We start from the raw sequence: 12,632 nt of genomic DNA, 5'->3' as shown, positions 1-12,632 counted from the left end.
CATTCAGCACTGGCTGAATCCCTATTCCCTGATCTGCCTTTCAACTAACCAGGAGCACCTCTGTCTTGTCTGGATTAAGCCTCAATTTTTTCACCCCCATCCAATCCAACACTGATGTCAGACACTGGTTTAGAAACAAGACAGCTTCCTTGGAATTAGGAGGAAAGGGGAAATAGAGTTGAGTGTCATCAGCATACTGATGGCATCTAACCCCAAACCTGCAGACAACCTCTCCCAGCAGTTTCATGTAGATATTAAATAGCACGGGGGACAGAACTGAGCCCTGAGGGACCCCACAGGCCAACGGCCAAGGAGTCGAACAGGAATCCCCCAGGACCACCTTCTGGGACTGCCCCTCCAGGAAGGAATGGAGCCACTGTAAAACAGTGCCCCCAAGTCCCATCCCAGCCAGGCAGCCCAGGAGGATACCATGGTCAATGGTATCGAAAGCCGCTGACAGGTCCAGAAGAACCAACAGGGACACACTTCCCCTGTCCAGTTCTCTGTGTAGGTCATCCACCAAGGCGACCAAAGCCGTCTCTGTCCCATAACCAGGCCTGAAACCAGACTGAAATGGATCCAGACTGAAATGGACCTACCATTGTAAGAGATGCTTTATTGCCCTTATTGACCTCAGTCTCTACAGGTAGACAGGCCAAGTTCAAAAGAACAAGATAAAAACCTTTTCGTAGTTATTTAAAATACACACACTCACATGCAAAAGTCCCTTTCCTTTATCATCCTTTAGCTTGATAAAATCATCCTTAAACCTTTCAGTGTAAATGATAATTTGAAGACATTGAATGAAAATAACGTGTAAAAACAAATAGGTTTTTATGATCTCAGACAGTATCCATTGCATAGAAGTAACAAACCAATTGTACATAGATGCCACAGTTTACTTCAATGTCCAAAAGATGGTAGCATTTCAGGACATTACTGTTTGCTATAAAAGGACTAATAGGACAGAATTGAAAATGCAGCTTTTTTCTGCAGCTTTCTCAAGCTGCAATTTCCATATTTTATCTTCAGGGGGCTCAAAGTGGGCAGCAGTTTTTACAGCACGGAGAACCCTGAATGTATTTGTGAGGAAGCCTGACAGTGCTTTAAAACTTTCATTCCTCTGAGTTTCCTGAAGACAAAACAGGTCCCTTTTCCTGCCAAAAATATAGAATCATGGAAGGGGCTTATAAGGCCATCGAGTCCAATCCCCTGTTCAATACAGGAATCGAACTTAAAGCATACCTGACAGATGGCTGTCCAGCTGCCTCTTGAATGTCTCCAGTGATGGAGAGCCCACCACCTCCCTACATAATTGGTTCCATTGTTGTACCACTATAACAAGAAGCCTGCCAAGAAAAATCCAGATGCAAGTGCTGGAGAGAGAAAGCAAGCCAACGAGCTGCTGTGATTGAAAGCCTGCCCTTCTTTAGGGTGAATATTTCAGATTTGAATGGTTTTTGTTCCTCAGTTGAGAGATGAGGAAGTGTCATTATCTACTATGTTGGAAGAAGTGGTTTCTATACCCCCAGGGTGAGAGCCTGGTGGGCATAGTTTCTGCCCCCTTGAGTGAGAGACAACGGGGAATGTTTGGTATGAGGTTTTGGTATGAATGTTGTACTTAGAATATGTGAGTGCATTATTTGGCTGTATGTAGATTTGAGTGGTTGTCTTGGGTGTACGTGTGAGTATGCTGTATTCAGGGTGTGTGGTTGAATTACGTGAGTGCTTCTGGAGTGTAATTTGAGGAAAGTGTGAGTGTGTTGGTTTAAAATGTTGATATGTTTAAATATGAATGTGCTGATTTTGTAAGGGTGTGTTTGAGTAAATTAAATGTTTTTCTTCTTCTTTTCCCAACGATAGTAAGACAAAATTCTGATATAATGGGAGCCGGCTATTTTGTTTTGCTTTTTATTATACTGTGATTAAGAAATCTGATTTGTTTAATTTATTATGTTTTAAAATAAGCTTGTTTTAACGTTTGTTTTTCCTTGAAACATAGGGAATATTCTGTTTAGTCTATTATGTATATTATAATTTTTCTTGTATTTCTTGTACTTAGTTTTATATGCAATGTTTATATTATGTTGATACTAAAGAGAATATTTTGTTCAGTTAACTGTATTTTATTGTTTTTTGTGGTTGTTGTTTTAAGATATTTGGATTTATTGTACACCGCTTAGAGATTTATTTATATATAAGCGGTATATAAATGACCTAAATAAATAAATAAATAAATAATAACAGTCAGGTTTTTTCCTGATGTTCACTTGAAATCTGGCTTCCTACAATTTGAGCCCATTATTCCATGTCCTGCACTCTGGGACAATCAAGATGAGATCCTGGCCCTCCTCTGTGTGGCAACCTTTCAAGTACTTGAAGAGTGCTATCATCTCTCCCCTCAGAATCCTCTTCTTAAGGCTACATATGCCCACTTCTTTCAGTCTCTCCTGATAGGGCTTTGTTTCCAGTCTCATAATCATCCTTGCTGCCCTCCTCTGAACCTGTTCCAATTTCTCTGCATCCGTCTTAAAGTGTGGTGTTCAGAACTGGATGCAGTATTCAAGATGAGGCCTAACCAGTGCTGAATAGAGAGAAACCAGTACTTTGTAAGTTTTGGAAACATTTGGCTCCAAACATTCTGAGCAGGCTTAATTAGGAGACTAATTGTTACTGGCTTTGTTATTTTAATCACAATTATTAAGCATCCCTGGGGGATGGAGATGATAGCTTAAATACCGATCCAAAGACAGCGGGTTGTAAACGCAAGGATTTGAAGGGTACAGGAGACACTGGGAGAGAGAAAGGGATGCACGGCAAAGCTCACGGTATATTAACGGAGGAATCCAATCAGGACAAAAGAGACTTCTGGTGTCTATACACCAACGCGCGGAGCTTGGGAAACAAGCAAGGGGAGCTTGAAGTCTTAGTGCATCAAGGCAAATATGACTTCATAGGGATAACAGAGACTTGGTGGGATGACTCCCATGATTGGGATATAGCCATTCAAGGATATAAACTCTACAGAAAGAATAGAAGCAACAGAAAAGGAGGGGGAGTAGCGTTATACGTCAACAGAAATGAAATCTAACAGGTATAAAATTGGTTGCAAAAACTGCAGATACTATTTTAGGCTGCATTAACAGTATAGTTTCCAAATCACATGATGTACTAGTTCTCCTCAACTGGGCACTGGTTAAGCCTCATCTTGAGTACTGTGTCCAGTTATGGCCACCGCAGTTTAAGAAGGATGCAGACAAACTGGAACAGGTTCAGAGTAGGGCAACAAGGATGATCAGGGGACTGGAAACAAAGCTCTGGGCATGTTTAGCCTTGAAAAGAGATGACTGAGGGGAGATATGATAGCTCTCTTCATGTACTTGAAAGGTTGTCACACATAGTAACTAAAATGCCTCCTGCCCAGTTTTAATATTGTTGCTGCAGATGTGTTGTTTTTATATTGTATTACTGTATTTTATCAATTGTATTTTAACAATTTTGTAAGTCGCCTAGAGTGGCCATTGGCCAGACAGGCGACGAAGAAATTAAATTTATTATTATTATTATTATTATTATTATTATTATTATTATTATTATTATTATTATTATTATTATTATTATTATTATTATTATTATAGGAGGGCCAGGATCTCCTGTTGATCATCCCAGTATTCAGGATGCAGAAAAATAGGCTCAAGTTACAGAAAGCCAGATTTCATCATCATCATCATCAAGTTTATTGTAGGGCCATAGGCCAACACAAGATACAATACCAAACATTTAAAATATATTAGCAATTAGAATATATAATGAAAGAGAGAGAGCAACTGATAAAGGAGGGATATAGTTCTCAATGGTTTGCCTATTTACAATTGTTAGAAAGATATAAAATGGATAAGAAAATGTATGGGTTTGAAATAAGTAAATCTGATTTTGAAATAGGTTTGTGTACAAATGATGAAAGTATAATTGCGAAAATGTATAAACTCTTGCTGAAAATGGATATGGAAGAAGAACAAGTAAAAGAGTGTATGGTAAAGTGGGCAAAAATTTTTGGTTATAACATACAAATGGATCAATGGGAAAATATGTGGAAAAAAGGCTTGAGATTTACATTATGCTATAATCTTAAAGAAAATTTCTATAAAATGATGTACCGTTGGTACATGACTCCAGAAAAGTTGTCAAAAATGTATAGTAACGTTTCTAATGTTTGTTGGAAATGTAAACAACAAGAAGGATCATTTTATCATATGTGGTGGTTGTGTAAACAGGCAAAATTATTTTGGGCACAGATAGGTAGGATGATGCAAAAAATCCTAAAGATAAATATTCAGTCAAAGCCAGAATTTTTTTATTGGGTTTTATGGATAAACAAATAGAAAAGAAATATGGAAGAATAATATTATATATCATTACGGCAGCAAGATTATTATATGCACAAAAGTGGAAAATGGAATCAACACCAACAACAGAAGAATGGCTATTGAAATTAATGGACTTAGTAGAGATGGATAAATTGACATGTTTACTTAGAGAAAAATCGACAGATACATTTTTTAAGGAATGGAAGCCTCTCTTAGACTTTTTGTTGAAAGATAAAAATGAAATTATGATAATGGGATTTGACAATTAATTAAGATAGACTATGGAGAAAAGTGATCTTGTATGTATTTAGGGACAGGTTTGATATATATTATATACTTATAGCTGATCTGTGACAAATCGGAAGTCAAGTTTTTTATTTTCATTTCCATTGTGTTATGTTTTTTTATTTTGTTTTGTTTGTTTTATGAAAATTTGAATAAAATTATATAAAAAAATAAAATATATTAGCAATTAAAAACAGTATTAAAAGTATATAAATATATAATCATATAGACTTTAAAATATAACATTAAATTGTGTCAAATCTAGTGAGCTCTCACATGGTAACAATCCAATAAGAATTAAATATAGGCAGCTATCTTGTTTGTAATTCTAAAACAAATTTGGCTCTTAATTTTTGAACAGCTAGTGCAAAAAGAGATACGTTATGAGTAATCTCTGGATTTAAATCAGAGAGTAAAAGGAGTATTTTGTCTACCTCCGTACTCGTCCCGCCGATATCTAACCACTTCCATAGCAATTTTGCTCTAGGAATCTGATATATTGGGCAATTTAAAATTATATGTGGGAGGTCCTCTGCCCCTTTAAAGCTGCAAATACATTTTCTTTGATCCTTAGGAATGTTTAATATTCTTCCCTCCCTTTCTGAACTGGGGAGAGTAAAAAAACGGATTGCAGTAAATGCATGCCTAAGGGGTACAGGAAGTGTCTGAATAAGGTAAGAGGAGTATGTATGGTCTTGCTTAAATCACCAGTACCAGGGGGCAGTTCGGCAATTGAGAAGAGACAAATGATCTAAATATTCGGAGTGTTGAAACATCTTTGCTCTAAGGCTTTTCTGTGAATCTATTGAATTAAATTCATGTATCGTTATGTGGTATCTGTGTAATATGGCTTCAATTTTAACTCCCCAAATGATTTGTGAATATGGGTGATTTAGGCATAAATTTAATAATTCCCTACCTTTCTGTAACATAGCAGATCTTATAAATTTTAGCAGCGTTAAATGTATATGGGCACCTAGTGATGGTAAACCTGTCTCCGCGCGGAGCATTGACGCAGGTGTTCCTTGGGGCTGCGACAAGAGGCGCCTCAAGAAATTAGTTTGAATTGTCTCAAGGGCCAGAACTACTTTATCATCCCATCCCCATATCGGTGCACGGTACAGGATCTGGGAAACTACTTTGGCCTCAAAGATTTTAAGAGCCGGAAGAATTAAATATCCACCACTAGAGCGCAAAAATTTTAAAATTGCACCCACAGTTCTTGTTGCTAATTGCTTAGTCGATAGCCAGTGAGGTTTCCAGCAGAGGGTGTCCGAAAAAATCACCCCCAAATATTTAAAAGTATGGCACTGCTCTAGTTGGTGATTTCCCATCGACCATCTATGGCTCACAGGTCTTTTCCCGAAGACTAGAACTTTTGTCTTCTGATAGTTTATGTTAAGCCTCTCATGTTTACATAGAGCATGTAGTCTTCTCATCTGTTTTCTCAGACCAATAGGTATTAAAGAGAGGAGAACCATATCGTCTGCATAAAATAATGCAGAGATCTTCCTGTGGCCGATGGAGGGAGGAAAATATTGGGGATCCGATAAGTCAGCAATTATGTTAGTTAAAAAAAGATTAAACAATAAGGGGGCGAGAGGGCACCCCTGCTTGACGCCCCTTTCAACCACAATTGGGGGTGTCAAATTCCCCTGTCGATTTACTCTCACTTGAGCTACAGTATCTGTATATAGGGCTTTGATTAAATACAAAAGTCGGCAGTCTATTTTCATGTTGTATAATTTTGACCACAGCCTGTGCCTATCCACAGAATCAAAAGCTGCGGCTAGATCTACAAATGCCGCATAGAGATGTCTGGTGGGGCCTGTTATGGTCTGGTTTGCCAGAAAGTTCAAAGTTTGGCAGTGATCGATTGGGGAAGACCCACTCCTAAACCCAATCTGTTCTGGGGGTATTAGATGATTTAGGTCGGCCCACTGCTCTAGCTTTTGCAGGAGATATTTGCTATACAATTTGGTTACCACATTCAATAGACTGATAGGGCGATAGTTGGAAGGATCCGCCGGGTCATTTTTTTTATATATTGGGACTATAACACTCCGTCTCCAACCCTCCAGAATTATTCCAAACTCATTAATTCTGGTAAACGTTGCAGCTAAAATAGGGGCCCACCATTCAGGAAAATGTTTAAACATTTCCGGAGGCAGAAAATCATTGCCTGGAGATTTCCCATTTTTTAGCAAATTTATTAAGGTTGAGATTTCTTCGATGGTTACAGGGGGCCACTGAGGTAAAGACGAGATTGTTAAATCCGGAGATGTAGTTTGAGGGGGTGAGAGAGAAGAGTATAGTCTCTCAACGTGACTATACCAGTCAGTAGATGTAATATGCTGTATTATATTGTGGCTAGATGTTCCCATTCCTAAATTAACTAGCTGCCAAAAAATACGCTCTTGTTTTGCCAAGACCGCTTCGGCTAATCTCTGCTATCGATGGGTAGTGAAATCTATTTTTTTTTGTCTCAGCAAATTTTTGTACATAGCCTTAGTAGTTTTGAAAAGATTTACATAGGCTTGGTCACTTGGGTTTTTATGTACTAGCTGTAGGTGTTGTTTAAGTTTTCTTTTAACCATCCTACATTCCTGATCGTACCATGTTATGCGTGAATATGGTCTCTTTGTTACTGGCGATTTCCGAGTCAGGAAGGGTTTTAGCAAAGAAAGAATGTCCTGAAATGCCAGTATTGGATCAAGTGATCCATCTAATATTCCCTGGTGTATCAACTGAAATGGATTTTGGCTGAACATCAGGAACAACTTCTGATCTTTTAGAGCAGTAACAATGGAACCAATTACCAGGTTGGGGGAGGGGGGCAGCCTCTCCAGCACTAAAGACATTGAAGAGGCAGATGGACAGCCATCTGTCAGAGAACGCTTTTGCTTGGATTCTTGAGGGTGGGGTTGGACTCAATGGCTTTATATAGATCCCTTCTAACTCTACTATGTTTCTGTTTGCTTAGTGCCAAAGGACAACAACCTTGGTACCAGGTAGGCCTCTCTAGGAAGGGAATCCACAAATGGGGCATTCCTAGTGCCCCCTCTCTGATCACCACCCACCTTCCCTCAGATGGTGGGGGCATCAGGAGGAGAGCCTCCAAAGATTCCTCAGTGCTCATGGAAGTGATGGGGCAATGAGGGAATACAAATAGAGAGGGACAAAAATAAAGACATGTATTTTGCTGGCTAAAGCCAATCAAGAGACTGACCAATTTTTGAGTAAGAAGGTGGCCTCAAATCCCCTTAAAAAGGTTGTTTTGAGGCTGCTGTTAAGGATTTTTTCCCCAAACACTTTTTATGCTTGGAACTGTAGGGCTGTGTCTAATGTAGCATATTTGCGCAAGGTAATAGAGAAGCTGGCAGCCATTCAATTACAAGTGGATGAAACAGATTATTTGGACATTTCTGTCTGACTACAGGCCTTAGTTACACTGGTGAACAACTTTTGCCAGAAGACAGGTACCGGAGGATGACTTGCTGGATTTCTCAGTGGTCTTCAATAACATCAAGTATGATTATCTGCAGTGCCTGGCAGGAAACACAGCAAGAGGGATCACATTGCAGAGGTTCTGTTTCATAGAATCATAAAGTCAGAACGTATTTTGGAAGTCCTTCAGTCTACTTCTTCACACAGTGCAGCGTCTACAATGCAGGGTACAGCTAGAGCATCCTTGACAGATGGCTACTCAGCCTCTGCTTAAATACCTCAAAGGAGAGTTCACCATTCCACAAGGCAGTCTGTTCCACTGTCAAACAGCTCTAGCCATTGGGTTTCTCCTAATGTTTACTTAAAATCTGCTTTCCAGAAGTCTCCAGCCATTAGTTCTAGTATTTCCATCTTCTGTATGTCAACTCTTCAGATACGATAAATATATCCAGCTTTTTCAATCATTCCTCATTAGGACTTGTGTAATATGTATATGTCTAAACCCTCATATGTATCCACCCCACATAAGAATCTTAACACATTCTTAAAAGAGGAACAGAACCTTTTACATGGCGTTAAAATATGTGTTTGAAATCTCTGCCTATCCTAACCCAATGAAAGACATGCACTAACATTTAAACAAAAGAATGGTTTATTTCAAGTAAACAAAGCATATATATAGTACAGTGCATCCAATACGCACACAGGATCAAAATCACTTGATAATACTTAAGTAATCCTGAAAAAAACCACCTGTATATTAGCATGACCATTGAAGAGTTAAATATTAGAACTCTATTATTGTGAACTAGAGTTAGACTCCACCCCTGGGTTTTTGTTTGCTCTGCTTTTCAGTTTCAGTGTTCTCTACCCAGTCAACAATAAAGCAGCATGTGTTTGTTTGTTTGTTTTGCTTGCAGTAAGAAGTAACAGTTAGTTCATTCTGCAGTAATTATGAGCAGAGCAGAATTGGGTGCTTACTGCTAAAGGGCGAAATGAAGAGGTAACATACAGTGATTTGAACAAATGGCTATCCTAGGTTACCCTTTACACTTTTAAAGCAGTCAGTAGACTCACAATCACAGTCTTCTTTTTCTTGAGTACTTGATGACAAAGGATGAAAACATCCCTATAAAAATAGAAATATTGCTGTATACACTACAGTTAGCTTGCTGACTGGCTGGCTAGCCACCTAGGCTGTAACTGAGGCCTAATACTCCCCCCCCAATATATGCAACTCATCACAAGGCCTTTTCAGGGTTTCTGGACAGAAAAATTAATCCAGCAACTGGTTAAAAACAAAATTCAATTGCTTTCCACAATTAATTTCCAATCATTTAGTTAATCTATTATATAGCAACCAGTTAAAAAGTTTCCTTTGACTGTCCAATAGGAACAAAACTCTAAAGGTCAGGACAAGAGTAGAAGCAGGGACCCTCAAGGAGAAAATACCTTTTGGTATCCCATTGTTTCCTGTAACCTTAACATCCTTTTTTACTTATTGTTGTGCCCCAGACTGAGAGTGAGCTAGATCGGGGAGTGGAGTCAGATGAGGACGAGGTTCCTTGGGAAGCTGGAGGGAGATTAGCGGGGAGGGTTCTGGCAGACTCCAAACTCCCATGCCCAGCACCTCCACAGATGCAGTTCCTGCCCCTCCTGCAAGTCCAATGCCAGAGGAGTAAGGAAGCGACTCCCTGTAGTGCCATCCATGGCCACGCAAGAATCCCTGCCAGACACTTCAAACGCTTCCCAGCCAATCAGCGTTCCGCTTCCAGAGCCCACGCTGTCACCTAGCAAAGCCCCCATGTCTGATGTGCCACCTGAGACTCTCCCCGTGTGAGGAGGCGTGAGAAGAGAGACTTTCAAAAGGTGGAACTCAGACGGAGCCCCCGCTTGTATGCAAAAACCTTCCCTACTTGTCGGTGCCTTCCAAGGCACAAGCGCTGAGTCAACTTTCCCCAAACCCTGCAGAGACTGCTTAGTTAGGACAGTTAGGAAAAGTAGTGAGTCAGAGTAGACAGGTGAATGAAGCGCGCTGCTTTGGATGTAACCATAACTTTAAGAAAAAGAGAAAGACATCACCTCGCCTCAGTCTGAATCCTTTGGCTCTGGGCAGGACAGCTTGACTCAGCCACCACCTCTCTTCACCGGCGTGCCCATGACAGATGCCATGGAGGCCAGTGGCAGTAGAGAAGGGGGTCTCCAGAGAACAGTCGAAGCCTTGTATGCAGAAGTCCAGAACCTTCATGCAGGAACACAGAATCTCCAATTTGAGAACCAGAACCTCTGAGCCCTGATTAATCAAGCTACTAAAGGGGGTGTGGCATAATCGGCTGCACCAGCAGCCCATGTCAAAGCACCAATGGGATTGCCTCCATGCTATGGTGGTCAGAGTGACCAGTTTGCCACATTCCTTGCCCAGTGTGAACAGTACATGTGAGTGTATTAAGCTGAGCTCCTGAATGATATGAAGGTGGCTTTTTTTATCAGTCTCTTGGAAGGGGAAGCTGCCAAATAGGCTACTCCGTTTTTGGTGCAGAACAATGCTGTTTTGACCCAGTATACAGTGTTTGTCAACTCTATGACTAAGATGTTTTGTAATCCTCAATGGAAAGAGACTGTGTCCTGTCAGCTGGGAACCCTGAAGCAGGAGAAAAGCTCTGTGGGGGTGTACATCAACACTTTTCATGTCCTAGATGAAGAGGTAGATTACAATGACTCAGCCTTGATGTATTTCTACTGGAATGGTCTTAGCACAGAAGTCCTGGACAAACTGGCATGTGCCTCCTCGCATGGCAGCCTCACAGAATTATTCCAGTTATATCTGCAGACAGACGGCTTGAAGGTCATCGGTTGGAGTGCAAGGCAGAAGCCCCACATTCTCAGGCTCCCATGCCACTCCCCTGTGCCTGTTCACGCCTAGTGTGGGGACTTCAATTCCATGTGGAGTGGAGCCCATGCAAATTGGAGGGGTGAGGCCACACCTGTCAGAGAAGAAGTGCAGGAGGGAAGGGCTGTGTTTGTACTGTGGGAAGGAGGGGTATCTAGCTCAGGGGTGCCCCTCCAAAGGAGAAAGGGCTCCAGTGCAGGAAAACGCCAAATCCCAGCTCTCATAAAGGCCAAAGAGTTGGGAACAGAGCAAGAATAGTAGCTCATTACCAGCCCCTTTCGTCAAAGTCAGCCCTTCACCTGCCAGGCTGGTTGGTTCTGCCTTTGGAACAAGCCCTCCAGGTCCATGCCATGATCGATCCTGGGGCTTCCTCCAGTTTTATGGACTGGGGTTTTGCTAAGGAGCATGGAGTGCCAACCCAGACACTAGAGAAGCCTTTGTCTCGCTAGACCATTGATGGGTGGTCCTTACAGTCAGGACTGTTACTAAGGCTATGGAGATGCTAAGAATGGAAATTTCAGGACACATTGAATGCCTGTCATTCTATGTGCCCCCCGCCTCGCTTTCCAGTGGTGTTGGGAATGCCCTGGCTGATTCAACACAACCCCACTATTTTCTGGGATGAAACGGTGATGGTGTTTACTTCAGACTATTGCCATAAGCATGGCCAGCCGTGGAAGGAGACTCCACCCGCCGTCTTGGCAGGAACCGCACTGCAGGAGCGGGTCATTTTGCCCCAAATAATGAAGCGTACCAGGACATCTTTGACAAGAAGGAAGCTGACCAGTTACCCCACCACCACCACTATGACTGTGCCATCAATCTACTGCCAGGGTTGCGCATTCCTTTGGGACAAATCTATTCCTTGTCTAAACTGGAGTTGGAAGCACTAAGGGAGTTTCTGGAGACAAATCTAAAAAGGGGTTTCATTCAACCATCTCAGTCACCTGCCGGGGCACCTTTACTGTTTGTTAAGAAGAGCGGGGAGTTATGTCTGTGTAATGATTACCAAGAGTTGAACAAGATCACTGTCAAACGTGAGGGTTCACAGAGGCATGGAGCTAATGAACAGATAAGGTCAGACCATAAATCTGTCAGGCAGGAGGAACCAGGGGGTCAGCCAGTGTGTTTTACCATTTGGGAAGCGCCGAAGGAGGAGGCAGAGAAGTCCTTAAGGGAGACCAAATGTCCAGAAACCAAAAGATCTGATCAGGCAGGGCAGGGTTCAAGGCACAGGTTTAACAGGAGAGTTGGAGTAATGTCTGCACCAAGGCTTGATGTTGACTCTAGCAACCCTCCGGCCCTAATTTGGCCAGGTAATGAAGGTGGAACCGGTGGACCAGATGGGGGGCATGCACCTGAGATGTATCTTCCCAGGATCTTTCATCTGGGCCATACCCCTTCCAGTCTATCAGATACTGGAGCCAGTCACGATGTCTGCAGGAGTCCAGTATCCGGGACACTTCAAACTCCTCCCCATCGACATTGATGGGGGGTGGAGGCCATGGCTGAGCACTCAAGGGGTGAGGTGGGCAAGCCGGACTGAGCAACAACTGGTGGAACACCGGATGGATAAGCAGGGATGCTGGGAGCTTCAACTTGAACATCTAGCTTCTGGGTTGGCCCTTGGGGCCACAAGTACC

General features: G+C 41.7%; 1 protein-coding gene across 5 annotated transcripts in view; it reads right to left on the bottom strand.

Annotated features, from left to right (window-relative positions):
• Nucleotides 1–12,632, bottom strand: part of ADCY1 (adenylate cyclase 1) — a 350,409-nt gene that overhangs the window by 212,376 nt on the left and 125,401 nt on the right. The window lies entirely within an intron of this gene.

The sequence above is a fragment of the Rhineura floridana genome, chromosome 10 (genome assembly GCF_030035675.1).
Source record: "Rhineura floridana isolate rRhiFlo1 chromosome 10, rRhiFlo1.hap2, whole genome shotgun sequence".
Lineage (NCBI taxonomy): Eukaryota > Metazoa > Chordata > Lepidosauria > Squamata > Rhineuridae > Rhineura > Rhineura floridana.
The sequence above is the reverse complement of the archived record's forward strand: the minus strand, read 5'-3'. Positions and strand labels throughout refer to the sequence as shown.